Source organism: Mustela lutreola, chromosome X (assembly GCF_030435805.1).
Source record: "Mustela lutreola isolate mMusLut2 chromosome X, mMusLut2.pri, whole genome shotgun sequence".
Taxonomy (NCBI): Eukaryota; Metazoa; Chordata; class Mammalia; order Carnivora; family Mustelidae; genus Mustela; species Mustela lutreola.
The window spans coordinates 67,117,808-67,137,363 of record NC_081308.1 but is presented as its reverse complement, the minus strand read 5'-3'; the positions used below and the strand labels follow the sequence as shown (position 1 = coordinate 67,137,363).

Below are 19,556 nucleotides of genomic sequence, written 5' to 3'. Positions count from 1 at the left end.
AGGTCTTAAAACAGATGTTCAGTCTCTAGGAGGATTGTTGCTTTGTAGCCAGTATTATTGAATGCTATAAGAACCAAATCAGTTCAAGGTTTGAACCATGGTGGCTTTTCAGATTTTTCTTGTAGTTTATTGTGGGCCAGGGAAAGGGTGGGTTAGATAACAGGGGATAATGCTAAGGAGGCAACATTTTGTTGTGTTTTAGTGCCTCAGCTTCAGAGTTAGGCAGGCAAAGACTTAGACACCTGACTAGCTGAGTGACTTAATCTCTCAGAGCCTTAGTTTTCTTCATTTGTAAAATGAGGGCAATAACATTGCTTACTTGATAGGTTTATGAAGTGGACTAAAAGGAAATATCTGTCTATATATAAAGAGTGTGCATAGTGCATATCATGTATTAGGCACTCAATAAGTCCTAGACAATATTACTATTAATATCACCACTAGAAGTACTTTTATCTTTACTGCTTCTTCTACTATTACTATTATAATTACTTCACTATACAACAACTACAAAAACTACTACTGCTGCTGTTGCTGCTGCTACTATTACTACTACTACTACTGGTAATGAGGGCTTTTCCCAAATGAGTTGGGAAGTTGAATACCTCAAGTTCATGATTTCTTTTTTTTTTCTTTTCTTATTTATTTTTTGTTTATTTTCAGCATAACAGTATTCATTATTTTTTTCACCACACCCAGTGCTCCATGCAATCCATGCCCTCTATAATACCCACCACCTGGTACCCCAACATCCTTAACTTATGTAGAAAGTAGTAATATCAAGGAAGATCACAGGATTGTAACTCTTAGAATAGGGAAAATACCAAAGAAGTACAGGAACCTGGGGCACCTGGGTGGCTCAGTGGTTTAAGCCTCTGCCTTCGGCTCGGGTCATGATCCCAGGGTCCTGGGATCGAGTCCCGCATCGGGCTATCTGCTCAGCAGGGATCCTGCTTCCTCCTCTCTCTCTCTGCCTGCATCTCTGCCTACTTGTGATCTCTCTCTCTCTCTGTCAAATAAATAAATAAAATATTTTAAAAAAAGAAGTACAGGAACCTAGAATTGTATTTCTTTTATCTCAGACCCAAGCTCTTCCACTCTTCTTTAGTTTGCTATGCAATATAGCCCAAGCCACTTTAGATCTCTAAGTTTCAGTAACTACCCTTGAAAATAAAATGTCACTGAAACTTATTTGCAAGTCTCCTGGCTATACCAGAGGCCTAAGCTGTGAATGGAATATATAACTAAACTGGTCCACATGGGGCATGATCCCAGTCTCTAAAGCCACACCAAGCTAACTGGCTCCTAATCCAGAGACATGCTATAACCACTACCAGAATTTTTGTTAACCACTGCCAGTGATAACTTGAGCTCATTGCCATTGGGAGCATGGTCTTACTTTCAATATAGCCATCACCTTATTATTTCACATTTTCTCATCTATGTTTGTTCATCCATAATGTCTTTTAAAGGAATTTAATTAATTCATTCATTTATCTATCCATCCATTCAACAAATAATTATTGAGCAACTAAAACATGCCAGACACTGTTCTTAGCACTGAGGATAAAGCATTGAACAAGCCAAACAAACATCCCTGCTATTATGAAACTCATAGTCTAGCTGCCTGGTCTGGCCAAATGTAATATTCTAAGAAATATTATTGAGGTAAGTTCAGTCTACCTTTTTGAAACAAATTATAGTCAATACTTTTCAACTGAACATGTTTTGGGGAGGCATGTTTGGGTGGAGAGGGAGGAGATGGTCTTGAATCTAGCCTGAGAAAAGTCTCAGAGGGTAGTTTGGGAAAGGGCTTTAATAATAATATGACTATTTTAATTTATCAGATGACTCTGGTTTATATAAATTATATAGCTAATATATGTTGTATAGCTGATGTATATTGAAATATGTTAGAAAGTAATGTGACTTTTAATTGTGTAGTTCATAAACTGGCTCTGAAGGCAGCTCCAAAAACAGCATTTTGAAAATATTCTGAACAATAATAGCATAATAATAATAAGTTTATAGATGACAGATAGTTAGATCTTCAAGGGGACTACTTTGAAAAGTACAACATGCATTTGGATGTACAAGTTCTGGTATGTTCTTAAATATTAAATTAGCAGTTAATTTGTTTAAAAAAACAGTGAAGTAAGAAATGTGTATGTATTTATTATGTTTGGACTTAAGTCATACAATTCAGTAAATAATTATAAAATTAGCTTACTTTAAAAACACTGAACCAAAATTTTCTTTGCTCATAGGTTCTTTCAGTTGATTTATACGTAATTTTCTGCATATGGGTCTTAAAATGCACAGTATAGTTATTTGGCCATTACCTACACTGTTACATTTTCAATATGCAAATCAACCTTCTGATTATATGACAGGTCTGAAGAAATACTGCCTTCTGATTTGATGCCAGTGTATGATCAAGTTTCTTAAAATTTAACTGGTATTTATGTTACAGGCAGAATGTTAAATCAGGAATCGTAAACAATTCCTAGGCAATGTGTATAATGTTTGTAAGTCATTCCTAGAAATTGTTCACAATGTCTGTAACATATATGCAACTAGCAACTGCCTGAAATATTTAAGAAATTTTCAAGATGCACACTTGCTATCCCCATGCCATCCTGAATTATAACATTTGTTTTAATAATTCTACTTATTTATTTGTATACTTAGATATTAACCATAATTAACCATAATTCTAGTAATAATAGAGTTTATTTGCATAGTTCTCATGGGTTCCTAGATTTTTACTATTTATTGGATGATGCAGGGCTTTGAACATCCTCATTTTAAGAGGTACTAGGAAAAAAAGAAACCAGTAAATTAAAATAAAGGGAATCTTTTTTGTCAGATACTCTAAGGCCTCATCCAAATATTCTTAGTCCTGTTCACAAGCTGTAGCCCAAGATCCCTTGCCTTTCCCCCCACATCATTAGACTTTATCCAAGTAGTTTTGATACCCTAAAGCCTTCAAAGTTTCCTAGGTCACTCAAAAGAAGTCTAATAAGTTTACAAACCTCATTCTGTCTAAACATGAAATTTTCTTGCCTGTCCCTGTTCACTTTCCCACTTCAGTCTATACATGGTGTAAATATTTCATTCTACATATTTGATTCCTGCTTAAGTTTATCATATTTTCATATACTATTTTGAAATGATCTACATTTTGGTTTATGTTAACATTGTCTGCTATGTAACTACCCCAAACCAATTTTGAGATGAAGAAAAAAAAAGTCAAATTAGTCTGACTTTTGAATGCTAAGGTCATATCAAATAACTTTTTGGAATTCTTTATCCTCTCTAGCTGGAGCATTTCTAGTCCATCTAAACAACTAAACTGATTTGGCAAACTTTTGATTGACCAATGGAACTAGAGCCCATCAGGATTAGGCCAGGAAATGAATTGGCAAAATAGGATGTAGGATCAAGAAGGAAACTTCTGAATGACAGAGAAGGGCCTTCTGACAATTGATCTCAGAATCTAATGTAGGTGCAAAGAAATTGGTTGGTACGAAGTGAGACAGTTTGACTTCTTCATTGCCAATTTGAATACCTTTTATTTCTCTTTGTTGTCTGATTCCTGTTGCTAGGACTTCTAATACTATGTTGAACAAGAGTGGTGAAAGTGGGCATCCTTGTCATGTTCCTGATCTCAACGGGAAGGACGCAAGTTTTTTCCCATTGAGGATGGTATTTGCTGTGGGTCTTTCATAGATAGATTTGATGGAGTTCAGGAATGTTTCCTCTATCCCTATACTCAGAAGGGTTTTAATCAGGAACGGATGCTGGATTTTGTCAAATGCTTTTTCTGCATCAATTGAGAGGACCATGCGGTTCTTCTCTCTTCTCTTATTAATTTGTTCTATCACATTGATTGATTTGTGAATGTTGAACCATCCCTGTAGCCCAGGAATGAATCCCACCTGGTCATGGTGGATAATCTTTTTAATGTGCTGTTGGATCCTGTTTGCTAGGATCTTGTTGAGAATCTTAGCATCCATATTCATCAGGGATATTGGTCTGAATTCTCCTTTTTGGTAGGGTCTTTAAGGTTGATATCCAGGATCTATAAAGAACTCCTCAAACTCAACACACACAAAACAGATAATCATATCAAAAAATGGGCAGAAGATAGGAACGGACACTTCTCCAATGAAGACATATAAATGGCTATCAGACACATGAAAAAATGCTCATCATCACTAGTATCATGGAGATTCAAATTAAAACCATATTGAGGTATCACCTTACACCAGTTAGAATGGTCAAAATTAGCAAGACAGGAAACAACATGTGTTGGAGGGAATGTGGAGAAAGGGGAACCCTCTTACACTGTTGGTGGGAATGCAAGTTGCTGCAGCCACTTTGGAGAACAGTGTGGAGATTCCTCGAGAAATTAAAAATAGAGCTTCCCCATGACCCTGCAATTGCACTGCTGGGTATTTACCCCAAAGATACAGATGTAGTGAAAAGAAGGGCCATCTGTACCCCAACATTTATAGCAGCAATGGCCACAGTCACCAAACTGTGGAAGGAACCAAGATGCCCTTCAACAGACGAATGGATAAGGAAGATGTGGTCCATATACCCTATGGAGTATTATGCTTCCATCAGAAAGGATGAATACCCAACTTTTGTAGCAACATGGACAGACTGGATGAGATTATGCTAAGTGAAATAAGTCAAGAAGAGAGGGTCAATTATCATATGGTTTCACTTATTTGTGGAGCATAACAAATAGCATGGAGGACAGGGGAGTTAGAGAAGAGAAGGGAGTTGGGGGAAATTGAAAGGGGAGGTGAACCATGAGAGACTGTGGACTCTGAAAAACAATCTGAGGGGTTTGAAGCAGCGGGGGGTGGAAGGTTAAGGAAATCAGGTGGTGGGTATTAGAGAGGGCACAGATTGCATGGAGCACTGGGTATGGTGCAAAAACAATGGATACTGTTATGCTGAAAATAAATAAATAAATAAAATTTTAAAAAAGAAATTGGTTGGTACAGTATGATGCTGCTAAGTAGGATTTGACAGCCATATAAGTGGGCCCTTTAGTCTGCTTAGATGATGACCATCATTCCATTTCTTTCACCACTGTTCCAATTATGACCTACCTGTTCTAAACCCCACTCAGTCCTATCTCCTGTGTTGAAACCCTGCTAGTTGCTTCACTGGTAGTGGTAGTGGTAACACTGGTATGTTTTTTCCTTAAACCCCTCTAGTTCTTATTTACAATTATTTTGACTCTAGCACTGAATTGCATTTATCTAAATATTTACTGTGTGATATTTTATAACCCAAAAGTTAAAGCATATCATTTTAAAATTTAGGTAGACTATTTGAAATTAACAGTACCCTGAAAAACAGATGCTTATTCCTTTCTGTGTCACTCACTTATTAAATGTTGGCTGCTATTGATGAAAAGATAAAGAGCAACATAGGTTGACATCTACTACAAATAAAGGACACTGATATATGCAGTGTCTAATACAGAGAAGCATTGCACAAATACCTTATCATTGTGTGAGGAATGATGTGATAATCCTGAAAAGGGGGGAAAAACTGTGGGAAAGGAAGAAAAGCAAAAAAATTACCAGTAGAAAAAGATGTTATATAAGGATCATATCATATAAGACATCATATAAGGGTAGTCTAAAAGGTGGGAACTTGTTATCCAGAAAGACAGAAATAAAAGAGGTTTCACTGATGTCTGTTAAGGATGTAGATCAGGTGAACTTGGATTTGTTTACCAAATTCTAGAATCCTTCACTGGGCGGCCTATATTCCTGCATACCAAACTTTCAAGTAAATTCAGAAAAATAGAAAGGGTGATAAGAACATGGAGCTTGCTATTTTAAGAGGTAGTGTACAGGATAAGAACATAGCTTAGAAAGTTTAGGGTCCTTTAAGGCTGACAGATCAATAAAGGATATTAAACTATTTTTATCCATTACTTTTTGGCTCAATTAGTTAATGAGATAACTAGTTAATCCACTGTACAGCAGAAAGAAGCCATTCATCTAGAGTCAGACATGCTTACAACAAGAAGAAGGGGCAGCTTAGAGTGAGGAGGAGATTAAAGCAGAGAGAATTATTTAAGACTACTAATATGGAATTAGTTTAGGGGCTAATTTACCTACATACCTTACTATCACCTTAGTGTAACAAAGCATAGTACGGCAATTCATGCCCTTAATGGCAACCCTGAGTCATTAAGACAAACTTAAATTATATTCTATCTACTTTGTTTATGTGGATAGGTGATATCTCATTGTAAATCTGATTTGTTTTTTCCTAATGGTGAGTGATGCTGAACATCCTTTCTGTGTCTGTTAGCCATATGTATGTCTTCCTTCAAAAAATATCTATTCATGTCTTCTGCCCATTTCTTGACTGTATTTTTTGGGTGTTAATATTGGTATGTTTTTTATAGAGTTTTGGAAACTAACTCCTTATCAGATATGTCATTTGTGGATATCTTCTCCCATTCCATAGGTTGCCTAATATTTTTGTCAATTGTTTCCTTTGCTGTACAAAAGCTTTTTTATCTTGACGAAATCCCAGTAGTTTATTTTTGCTTTTGTTTCCCTCACCTCAGGAGATATATCTACAAAGAAGTTGCTATGGCTTATGTCAAAGAGATAGCTGCCTGTGTTTTCTTGTAGGATTTTGATACTTTCCTGTCTCCAGTTTAGGTCTTTCATTCATTTTGATTTTATTTTAGTGTATGGTGTAAGAAAGTGGTCCAGTTTCATTCTTTTGGATGTTGCTCCAGTGTTCCCAACACCATTTATTAAAGACACTCTCTTTTTTCCAGTCTTTCCTGCTTTGGTGAAGATTAACTGACGATATATTGTGGGTCCATTTTTGGGATTTCTATTGTGTTCCATTGATCTTTGTCTCTGTTTTTGTCAGTACCATGCTGTCTTTTTAATTTTTTTTTTAATTTTTTTTTCAGTGTTCCAAGATTCATTGTTTAATACTACGCCCAGTGCACCATGCAATACGTGCTCTCCTTAATACCTACCACCAGGTTCACCCATCCCCCACCCCCTCTCCTCCAAAAGCCTCAGTTTGTTTCTCATAATCCACAGTCTCTCATGCTCCCATACTGTCTTGATGAATATAGCTTCAATATAATATGACTTCAAGTCTGGAATTGTGATGCTTCTGGCTTTGCTTTTCTTTTTTTTTTAAATTTTTTATTTTTTATAAACATGTATTTTTATCCCCAGGGGTACAGGTCTGTGAATCACCAGGTTTAAACACTTCACAGCACTCACCAAAGCACATACCCTCCCCAATGTCCATAATCCCACCCACTTCTCCCAACCTCCCTCCCCCCAGCAACCCTCATTTTGTTTTGTGAGATTAAGAGTCACTTATGGTTTGTCTCCCTCCCAATCCCATCTTGTTTCATTGATTCTTCCCCTACCCACTTAAGCCCTCATGTTACATCACCACTTCCTCATATCAGGGAGATAATATGATAGTTGTCTTTCTCTGCTTGACTTATTTCGCTAAGCATGATACGCTCTAGTTCCATCCATGTTGTCGCAAATGGCAAGATTTCATTTCTTTTGATGGCTGCATAGTATTCCATTGTGTATATATACCACCTCTTCTTGATCCATTCATCTGTTGATGGACATCTAGGTTCTTTCCATAGTTCGGCGATTGTGGACATTGCTGCTATAAACATTTGGGTGCACGTGCCCCTTTGGATCACTACGTTTGTATCTTTAGGGTAAATACCCAATAGTGCAATTGCTGGGTCATAGGGCAGTTCTATTTTCAACATTTTGAGGAACCTCCATGCTGTTTTCCAGAGTGGCTGCACCAGCTTGCATTCCCACCAACAGTGTAGGAGGGTGCCCCTTTCTCCGCATCCTCGCCAGCCTCTGTCATTTCCTGACTTGTTTATTTTAGCCATTCTGACTGGTGTGAGGTGATATCTCATTGTGGTTTTGATTTGTATTTCCCTGATGGCAAGTGATATGGAGCACTTTTTCATATCATCAGCATGGCCATCTGGATGTCTTCTTTGCAGAAATGTCTGTTCATGTCCTCTGCCCATTTCTTGATTGGATTATTTGTTCTTTGGGTGTTGAGTTTGCTAAGTTCTTTATAGATTCTGGACACTAGTCCTTTATCTGATATGTCGTTTGCAAATATCTTCTCCCATTCTGTCAGTTGTCTTTGGATTTTGTTAACGGTTTCCTGTGCTGTGCAAAAGCTTTTGATCTGGATGAAATCCCAATAGTTCATTTTTGCCCTTGCTTCCCTTGCCTTTGGCGTTGTTCCTAGGAAGATGTTGCTGCGGCTGAGGTCGAAGAGGTTGCTCCCTGTGTTCTCCTCAAGGATTTTGATGGATTCCTTTCGCACATTGAAGTCCTTAATCCATTTTGAGTCTATTTTTGTGTGTGGTGTAAGGAAATGGTCCAATTTCATTTTTCTGTATGTGGCTGTCCAGTTTTCCCAGCACCATTTATTGAAGAGGCTGTCTTTTTTCCATCGGACATTCTTTCCTATTTGTCGAAGATTAGTTGGCTGTAGAGTTGAGGGTCTATTTCTGGACTCTCTATTCTGTTCCATTGATTTATGTGTCTGTTTTTGTGCCAGTACCATGCTGTCTTGATGATGACAGCTTTGTAATAGAGCTTGAAGTCCGGAATTGTGATGCCACCAACGTTGGCTTTCTTTTTCAATATCCCTTTCGCTATTCGAGGTCTTTTCTGGTTCCATATAAATTTTAGAATTATTTGTTCCATTTCTTTGAAAAAGATGGATGGTACTTTGATAGAAATTGCATTAAATGTGTAGATTGCTTTAGGTAGCATAGACATTTTCACAATATTTATTCTTCCAATCCAGGAGCATGGAACATTTTTCCTTTTCTTTGTATCTTCCTCAATCTCTTTCATGAGTACTTTATAGTTTTCTGAGTATAGATTCTGTGCCTCTTTGGTTAGGTTTATTCCTAGGTATTTTATGGTTTGGGGTGCAATTGTAAATGGGATTGACTCCTTAATTTCTCTTTCTTCTGTCTTGCTGTTGGTGTAGAGAAATGCAACTGATTTCTGTTCATTGATTTTATATCCTGACACTTTACTGAATTCCTGTACAAGTTCTAGCAGTTTTGGAGTGGAGTCTTTTGGGTTTTCCACATATAGTATCATATCATCTGCGAAGAGTGATAATTTGACTTCTTCTTTTCCGATTTGGATGCCTTTAATTTCCTTTTGTTGTCTGATTGCTGAGGCTAGGACTCCTAGTACGATGTTGAATAGCAGTGGTGATAATGGACATCCCTGCCGTGTTCCTGACCTTAGCGGAAAAGCTTTCCGTTTTTCTCCATTGAGAATGATATTTGTGGTGGGTTTTTCATAGATGGCTTTGATGATATTGAGGTATGTGCCCTCTATCCCTACACTTTGAAGAGTTTTGATCAGGAAGGGATGCTGTACTTTGTCAACTGCTTTTTCAGCATCTATTGAGAGTATCATATGGTTCTTGTTCTTTCTTTTATTGATGTGTTGTATCAAATTGACTGATTTGCGGATGTTCAACCAACCTTGCAGCCCTGGAATAAATCCCACTTGGTCGTGGTGAATAATCCTTTTAATGTACTGTTGAATCCTATTGGCTAGTATTTTGGTTAGAATTTTCGCATCTGTGTTCATCAAGGATATTGGTCTATAGCTCTCTTTTTTAATGGGATCCTTGTCTGGTTTTGGGATCAAGGTGATGCTGGCCTCATAAAATGAGTTTGGAAGTTTTCCTTCCATTTCTATTTTTTGGAACAGTTTCAGGAGAATAGGAATTAGTTCTTCTTTAAATGTTTGGTAGAATTCCCCCGGGAAGCCGTCTGGCCCTGGGCTTTTGTTTGTTTGGAGATTTTTAATGACTGATTCAATCTCCTTACTGCTTATGGGTCTGTTCAGGCTTTCTATTTCTTCCTGGCTCAGGTGTGGTAGTTTATATGTTTCTAGGAATGCATCCATTTCTTCCAGATTGTCAAATTTGTTGGCGTAGTGTTGCTCATCGTATGTTCTTATAATTGTTTGTATTTCTTTGGTGTTAGTTGTGATCTCTCCTCTTTCATTCATGATTTTATTTATTTGGGTCCTTTCTCTTTTCTTTTTGATAAGTTGAGCCAGGGGTTTATCAATTTTATTAATTCTTTTAAAGAACCAGCTCCTACTTTCGTTGATTTGTTCTTTTGTTTTTTTGGTTTCAATTTATTGATTTCTGCTCTTATCTTTATGATTTCTCTTCTCCTGCTGGGCTTAGGGTTTCTTTCTTGTTCTTTCTCCATCTCCTTTAGGTGTAGGGTTAAGTTGTGTACCTGAGACCTTTCTTGTTTCTTGAGAAAGTCTTGTACCGCTATATATTTTCCTCTCAGGACTGCCTTTGTTGTGTCCCACAGATTTTGAACCGTTGTATTTTCATTATCATTTGTTTCCATGATTTTTTTCAATTCTTCTTTAATTTCCCGGTTGACCCATTCATTCTTTAGAAGGATACTGTTTAGTCTCCATGTATTTGGGTTCTTTCCAAACTTCCTTTTGTGGTTGAGTTCTAGCTTTAGAGCATTGTGGTCTGAAAATATGCAGGGAATGATCCCAATCTTTTGATACCGGTTGAGTCCTGATTTAGGACCGAGGATGTGATCTATTCTGGAGAATGTTCCATGTGCACTAGAGAAGAATGTGTATTCTGTTGCTTTGGGATGAAATGTTCTGAATATATCTGTGATGTCCATCTGGTCCAGTGTGTCATTTAAGGCCTTTATTTCCTTGCTGATATTTTGCTTGGATGATCTGTCCGTTTCAGTGAGGGGAGTGATCAAGTCCCCTACTATTATTTTATTATTGTTGATGTGCTTCTTTGATTTTGTTATTAATTGGTTTATATAGTTGGCTGCTCCCACGTTGGGGCATAGATATTTAAAATTGTTAAATCTTCTTGTTGGACAGACCCTTTGAGTATGATATAGTGTCCTTCCTCATCTCTTTTATAGTCTTTGGCTTAAAATCTAATTGATCTGATATAAGGATTGCCACTCCTGCTTTCTTCTGATGTCCATTAGCATGGTAAATTCTTTTCCACCCCCTCACTTTAAATCTGGAAGTGTCTTCGGGCTTAAAATGAGTTTCTTGGAGGCATCATATAGATGGGTTTTGTTTTTTTTATCCATTCTGATACCCTGTGTCTTTTGACAAGGGCATTTAGCCCATTAACATTCAGGGTAACTATTGAGAGATATGAATTTAGTGCCATTGTATTGCCTGTAAGGTGACTGTTACTGTATATGGTCTCTGTTCCTTTCTGATCTACCACTTGTAGGCTCTCTCTTTGCTTAGAGGACCCCTTTCAATATATCCTGTAGAGCTGGTTTGGTATTTGCAAATTCTTTCAGGTTTTGTTTGTCCTGGAAGCTTTTAATCTCTCCTTCTATTTTCAATGATAGCCTAGCTGGATTTAGTATTCTTGGCTGCATGTTTTTCTCGTTTAGTGCTCTGAAAATATCATGCCAGCTCTTTCTGGCCTGCCAGGTCTCTGTGGATAAGTCAGCTGCCAATCTAATATTTTTACCATTGTATGTTACAGACTTCTTTTCCCGGGCTGCTTTCAGGATTTTCTCTTTGTCACTGAGACTTGTAAATTTTACTATTAGGTGACGGGGTGTCAGCCTATTCTTATTGATTTTGAGGGGCGTTCTCTGAACTTCCTGAATTTTGATGCTCGTTCCCTTTGCCATATTGGGGAAATTCTCCCCAATAATTCTCTCCAGTATACCTTCTGCTCCCCTCTCTCTTTCTCCTTCTTCTGGAATCCCAATGATTCTAATGTTGTTTTGTCTTATAGTGTCACTTATCTCTCGAATTCTCCCCTCGTGGTCCAGTAGCTGTTTGTCCCTCTTTTGCTCAGCTTCTTTATTCTCTGTCATTTGGTCTTCTATATCACTAATTCTTTCTTCTGCCTCATTTATCCTAGCAGTGAGAGCCTCCGTTTTTGATTGCACCTCATTAATAGCTTTTTTGATTTCAACTTGGTTAGATATTAGTTCTTTTATTTCTCCAGAAAGGGCTTTTATATCTCTCGAGAGGGTTTCTCTAATATCTTCCATGCCTTATTCGAGCCCGGCTAGAACCTTGAGAATTGTCATTCTGAACTCTAGATCTGACATATTACCAATGTCTGTATTGATTAGGTCCCTAGGCTTCGGTACTGCCTCTTGTTCTTTTTTTTTTGTGTGTTGAATTTTTCCGTCTTGTCATTTTGTCCAGATAAGAGTATATGAAGGAGCAAGTAAAATACTAAAAGGGTGGCAACAACCCCAGGAAAATATGCTTTAACCAAATTAGAAGAGATCCCAAATCGTGAGGGGGGAGAAAGGGGATAAAAAGAGGTTCAAAAAGGAAGAAAGAAAGAAAAAGAAAAAAGAAAAAAAAGAAAAGAAAAGTATTTTAAAAAAAAGAAAACAAATAAAGAAAAAATATATATATATTAGATAAACTAGTTAAAAAACATTAAAAAAGAAAAAGGTAAAAGTAAAAAAAAAATTTACCAGAAGGCGAGAAAAAAAACAAAAAATGAAAAAGAAAAAAATTAAATTAACTGCAAGACAAAAAAAATCACATGGAAAAAGCCATGAGTTCCGTGCTTGGCTTTCTCCTCCTCTGGAATTCTGCTGCTCTCCTTGATATTAAAACCGCACTCCTTGGTAGGTGAACTTGGTCTCAGCTGGATTTCTTGTTGATCTTCTGGGGGAGGGGCCTGTTGTAGTGATTCTCAAGTGTCTTTGCCCCAGGTGGAATTGCACCGTACTTAGCAGGGGCCGGGCTGAGTAATCCGCTCGGATGTGCTTTCAGGAGCTTTTGTTCCCTGAGCGCTTTCCTTAGAGTTCCGGAGGACGGGAATAGAAATGGCGGCCTTCTGGTCTCCGGCCCGGAGCAGCCGAGAGCCCAGGGCCCTACTCCTCAGTGCACCCTCAGAGAACAGCGCCCAGTTACTCCCGTCTGCCTGACCTCCGGCAGTGCTCCAAGCTCACCGAGCCTGCGACCGGTTCAAGGTAACACCGAGCTGCGAGCTTACTGTTGTCTCTGTCTCTGTAGCCGGCTTTCCCGTTCCAATACCCGCAAGCTCTGCGACACTCTGACACCCCCGATCCTTCTGTGACCCTGCGGGACCTGAGGCCACGCTGACCCTGCGTGGGCTTCGCCCCGTTTTAGCCTCTGGAACGATGTCCCTCAGCGGAACAGACTTTTAAAAGTCCTGATTTTGTTCGCCGTTGCTCCGCCGCTTGCCGGGAGCCGGCCCCTCCCCCAGGGGTCTATCTTCCCGTCGCTTTGGATTCACTTCTCCGCCGGTCCTACCTTTCAGAAAGTGGTTGTTTTTCTGTTTCCAGAATTGCTGTTCTTCTTTTCGATCTGCCGATGGATTTGCAGGTGTTTGCAATCTTTAGATAAGCTATCTAGCTGATCTCCGGCTAGTTGAAGTAGTCTCAGCCTCCTACTTCTCCACCATCTTGACTACTTGGAATGGCAATTAATTTAATGTATGGCTTTGCTTTTCTTTTGCAAAGTAGTTCTGGCTATTTAGGGTTTGTGTGTGTGTGTGTGTGTGTGTGTGCTTACACATCCATTTTAGGGGTGTTTGTTTTAGCTCTGTGAAAAATGTTGATGTTATTTTAATAGGGATTGCATTAAATATGCCAATTGTTCTTGTTTTTATATATATTTCAACAATATTTGCTTTCCCAATCCATGAACAAGGAATGTCTTTTTTCCTTTTTTGTGTGTGTGTTTGTCCTCTTCAATCTCTTTCATAAGTGTTCTATAGTTTTCAGAGTACAGATCATTTACTTCTTTGGTTAGGCTTATTCCTATTTCTTATTGTTTTTGGTGCAATTACAAATGAGATCAGTTCGTTGATTTCTCTTTCTGCTGCTTCATTATGTTGTATAGAAATGCAGAAGATGGGCGCCTGGGTGGCTCAGTGGGTTGAGCCGCTGCCTTCAGCTCAGGTCATGATCTCGGGATCCTGGGATCGAGTCCCGCGTTGGGCTCTCTGCTCAGCAGGGAGCCTGCTTCCCTTCCTCTCTCTCTCTGCCTGCCTCTCCGTCTACTTGTGATTTCTCTCTGTCAAATAAACAAATAAAATCTTTAAAAAAAAAAAAAGAAATGCAGAAGATTTCTGTGCAATGATTTTATATCCTCCAACTTTACCCAATTCATGTATCAGTTCTAGCAAATTTTTGGTGAAGTCTTTTGAGTTTTGTACATAATGTATAATGTTCCCTGTAAGTAGTCTAATTTTCATTTCTTCCTTACCAAATTGGATGCTTTTTATTTCTTTTTGTTTTCTGATTTTTAAGTCGAGGACTTCCAGTACTATATCAAATTACAGTGGTGAGAGTGGACAACTGTGTCTTCTTTCTGACCGTAGATGCTCTCAGTTTTTCCCCATATTAAGGGTCTTTCATGTATGCCTTTTATGATACTGAGGCATGTTCCCTCTGTCCCTACGTTGTTGGGGCTTTTAATCATGAATGGATGCTATATTTTGTCAAATGTTTTTTTCTGTATCCATTGAGAAGATCATATGATTCTTATCCTTTTAAAAAATATTTGTTTATTTGACAGACAGAGATCACAAGTAGGCAGACAGGCAGGCAGGGGTTAGGGGGAAGCAGGCTCCCTGCTGAGCAGAGAGCCGGATGCATTGCTCGATCCCAGGACCCTGAGTGGAATCATGACCTGAGCCAAAGGCAGAGACTTTAACCCACCGAGCCACCCAGGTGCCCATCCCTTCTTTTATCAATGTGATATATCGCATTCATTGATTTGTAAACATTGAACTATCTTTGCAATCGATGAAAAAAAGTTCCATTTGATTGTGGCAAATTTCTTTTCTTTTCTTTTCTTTCTTTTCTTTTCCTTTCTTACTTTATTTTATTTTATTTATTTTATTTTATTTTTTCAGTGTTCCAAGATTCATTGTTTATGCACCACACCCAGTGCTCCATGCAATACGTGCCCTCCCTAATACCCACCAACAAGCTCTCTTCCAAAACCCTCAGTTTGTTTCTCAGAGTTCACAGTCTTTCATGGTTCGTCTCCCCCTCCAATTTTCCCCAATTCACTTTTCCTTTTCTTCTCCTCATGTCCTCCATGTTATTTCTTTTGTTCCACAAATAAGTGAAACCATATGATAATTGACTTTCTCTACTTGACTTATTTCACTCAGCATAATCTCCTTCAGTCCTGTTTATCTTGATACAAAAGTTGACCCTGCAATTGCACTACTGGGTATTTACTGCAAAGTTACAGATGTAGTGAAAAGAGGAACCGTATGTACCTCAATGTTCATAGCAGCAATGGCCACAATCCCCAAACTGTGGAAAGAGCCGAGATGCCCTTCAACAGAGGAATGGATAAAGAAGATATGGTTCATATATACAATGGAATATTATGCCTCCATCAGAATGGATAAATTTCTTTTAATATACTGTTGGATTTGATCTTCTAGTATTTTGTTGAGAATTTTTAAAAAGGTTTATTTATGTATTTGAGAGAGAGAAGGAGAGCAGGGGAAGGGGCACAGGTAGAGAAATCTTCAAGCAGACTACCAACTGAGTGAGGAGCCTGACATGGGCCTGGATTCCAGGGTTGTGAAATCAGGACCTGAGCTGAAACCAAGAGTCAGACACCTAACCAACTGGGACACTCTGGTGCCCCTTTTGTTGAAAATTTTTGCATGCATGTTCATTAAGGATATTAGCCTGTAGTTCTCCTTTTCAGTGCGGTGTTTGTCTGGCTTTTGGAATCAAGATAATCCTGGCTTCATAGAATGAGTCTGAAAATTTTCCATTCATTTCTATTTTGGGGGGAATAGTTGGAGAAGAATAGACATTAACTCTTCTTTAATTGTTTGGTAGAATTCCCTTGGAAAGGCATCTGGCCTTGTACTTTTGTTTGTTGGAAGATTTTTGATCACTGATTCAATTTCCTTCCACATAATTGGCCTGTTCAAGTATTTGATTTCTTCATATTTTAGTTTTTTTCATTTATATGTTTTTAGGAATCTATCCATTTCTTCCAGTTTGTCATGTTTGTTGGCACATAATTTTTCATAATCTTCTCTTATATATAAGGCACATAACTAGAGGTGCCTCCACAGGGTGCGGCCCAGAATAAAGATGGCGCCAGCTTGCCGTCTCTTCCTGCCAACAAGGCGCCAATTTCACAGTTTCGGTTCCTGAAACCTATGGCACTTCCTCCTCTCGCTGGATCTTATTGGCTCTTCCCCCTCTGTCCTCACTTCCCTTCTGCTGCTCTATATAAGGTGTGCCCCCGCACAATAAAGTGAGATCCTGCTTCGACAGATCCCCCGAGCCTGGTGTCGTCCGTTGGTGCGTCCGGGTTCGCGACACTCGCCATCCCGCTCAGCCCCGGGAAGGGGCCTCCAGCCGGTCCGGTCGCCTCCACCCCTCTGAGGGAACCCCAACAACTGGTGCCCCGTGTGAGGAACCTCGCACTTCTCGCTGATGGGCCAATCGGTCAACGGGTGAGTGTACCCCCATAAGCTATGGGGCAGTCCTCTTCTAAAAACGACCCCCCTGTTAAACCAAAGAGGTTCTACCCCTCGCTAGACCCCTTTGACGCGGCTCCTTGGCCCCCGGACCTCCAACCCAGATCTCTGGCTAAGGGCCCCCCTGCACGCCCCCCTTCCACTAACCCCTTTATTCAACCGTCAGCGCCCACTCCTCCGCCTCCTTATTGCGCCCCCCCTCCAGAGCATACCTCCCCTGAGCCCTCCAGTTGTTCTCTCTTCCCTGTTAATGTTAACCCAGGAGGCAACCGTCCAGCTCCATGGTACCCATGGGAGCCTGGGGACCTTAAGGAGCTCAAAAAGGCAGTGTTGGAGGATGGGCCCAATGCCCCCTGGACAGAAACCATCCTCCGAGGTCTGGCCCATTCCCCATGTACGGCGGCTGACTGGCGGTCACTAGCTAGGGCCGTTCTTCTGGGGGCCCTATATATAAAGTGGACAGCCTTATATAAAGAGGAATGTCAGCAGATTGCAGAAAGAAATGCCTGAGCCAATCCAGCCATCCCTATAACTATGGGAATGCTTGCTGGGACTGATGGCCAGTATGCCTCCGGAACCCAACAGGCAGCCATCCCCCGCCTTACCAGGACCAAATCCGAGCCGCTGGGCTCGCAGCTTGGAGCAAACTTGAGGAGGGGCCTTCTGAGTCACCAATAGCAGGGTTACACCAAAAAACTAACGAAGATTTGCCCTCTTTCATTGATCGGGTGGAGAAATCCATTAAGAAAAAGATGCCCCCTGGGGATCTCAGAGACCATTTCGTCAGAATGGCAGTATGGGAAGGAATGACCCGAGATTATAAGATGGCCTGTGCTGGCCTAAAAGAAAGATCTATGGACCACTGGGTTATTGCTACAAAAGACATTGGGTCCACATTGCATCAGGCGCAAGCTATGGCGGCAGCCTTAAGAGAGCATCAACAGGACAGCCTTGAGACGCTAGTGTGTGTAATGCAGCAGGCATCATTGCAGCCCCACCAGGCCAACCTTCCCCGCCTGTGCTTTGGCTGTGGGCAAGAGGGGCATTTTAAGAGAAACTGCCCCCTAGGGCGCAAACCAAGCTCCCCACAACCTGTTGATACGCTCCGAACACCATGTCCTAAATGTAGGAAGGGGTTCCATTGGGCCAAGGATTGTAGATCTAAGTTTGATATCCAAGGCAAACCTTTAAACTCCAATCGGGGCAATCCCCAGCCCCGTTAAACAAGGGGAAAACACCTGTCAAGGCTCATTGGACAGTTCCTTTGGTCCCAGGCCTCCGCCCCAAAATGCGTCTTACCATCGGAGACAAGTCCTTTAAATGCCTCATTGATACAGGTGCTGAACGCACTGTCCTCAGGCAAGAGGAAGTCCCCCCTTCTTGGAAACTTGTCCCCGGCCCTCCCCTACTGGGGGTAGGAGGCCAGTCCAGCTCTTATGAGACTGCTAACCCGTTATGTTGGGTAGATCCAGATGGCAACAGAGGACAGATTCGCCCCCTAGTGGCCCCTGGCCTCACCGCTAACCTACTTGGTCAAGATATTCTAGGGGCAACGGAGGCCTTCATTACTACTGACCATAAGGCCTTCTTTGATGATGTACTAGATGAGGAAGAATACCAACAGCAGTTCCAGGAAGGAAGGGACTCCCATCCTAATTACCGAGAGGACCCCTATCTTGAGAGCATTAGGCAAAGGTATCAGTCCCCCCAATCCTAAAGGCCACTGCCCTGCCCCAGGTCCCTAAGATTACCTGGAAAGAGGGACCTCCCATTTGGGTGGAGCAGTGGCCTCTCCCTTCCCACAAACTACAACAACTCCATATCTTAGTGCAGCAACAGCTCGACCTAGGACATATACGCCAGTCCCTTAGCCCTTGGAACTCACCCATTTTCGTTATCAAAAAACCCAATGGTACATGGAGATTACTACAGGACCTGCGACAGGTCAACAATAAAATGGTCCCCTTTGGAACCCCCAAAGGGGACTTCCATGGATTCCAGCCATTCCATCCAACCATTTTATTACCACCATTGATATAAAGGATTGTTTCTTCTCCATTCCCCTCCACCCTGATGATATGGAAAAGTTCGCCTTTTCCCTGCCCTCTCTTAATTTTTCCGGGCCAGATCAGAGGTTTGAATGGACGGTCCTCCCCCAGGGGATGGCTAATAGCCCATAAATCTACCAGAACATATTAGCCCATATTTTTACATCATTTTTCAGAAACCCAGACATTCTATTTTACATCTATATGGATGATATTATCCTAGGAGCACCTGACCGCTCTCAGCTTGACCTCCTCACTACCGAGTGCCTTTCTATTTTGGCCCACCATAATTTCAAGGTGGCCCCTGAAAAGATCCAAAGGATCCCCCCTTTTAAAATCCTTGGATCCTTACTCTCCTTGGATACAGTGTCCCCGATCAGACCCCAATTAAAGATTCAACCCTTGTACACCCTACCTTAGTTACAAAAACTACTTGGTGAAATAAATTGGATGAGGCCATGGATCTCTATTTCTACTGAGAAACTCACCCCTCTATTTGACCTACTTAAGGGCTCAAATCTTTCGTCTGATATCATTCTAAACACAGAACATATCCAAACACTCAATGAGGTCCAACGGGCCATTGATAAATCTACCTTAAAGCGATTCACTCCCTCCGTACCCTTAATTCTATATGTTTTCCCTGGGGAATCCCTAATGACAGCGCTATTAGCCCAACAAGGAGAACCCATTCAATGGATCCACCTTTCAGTGGGGGGCACCCCGCGAGTATACGCGGTGACTGACCAACTCGCTGACTGCATCACGAAAGGGAGAAACAATTCGCTCCGTTTATTTGGACAGGATCCAAGTAGCATTGTTATTCCCTACCAAACTCAGGACTTCACATGGCTCCAACGCAATAATGCTAGGGTGGCCATAGCCTTAGAAGGA

General features: G+C 40.5%; 1 long non-coding RNA gene across 1 annotated transcript in view; it reads left to right on the top strand.

Annotated features, from left to right (window-relative positions):
• Positions 1-19,556, top strand: part of LOC131821996 (uncharacterized) — a 57,354-nt gene that overhangs the window by 9,040 nt on the left and 28,758 nt on the right. The gene's annotated exons all lie outside the window — the stretch shown is intronic.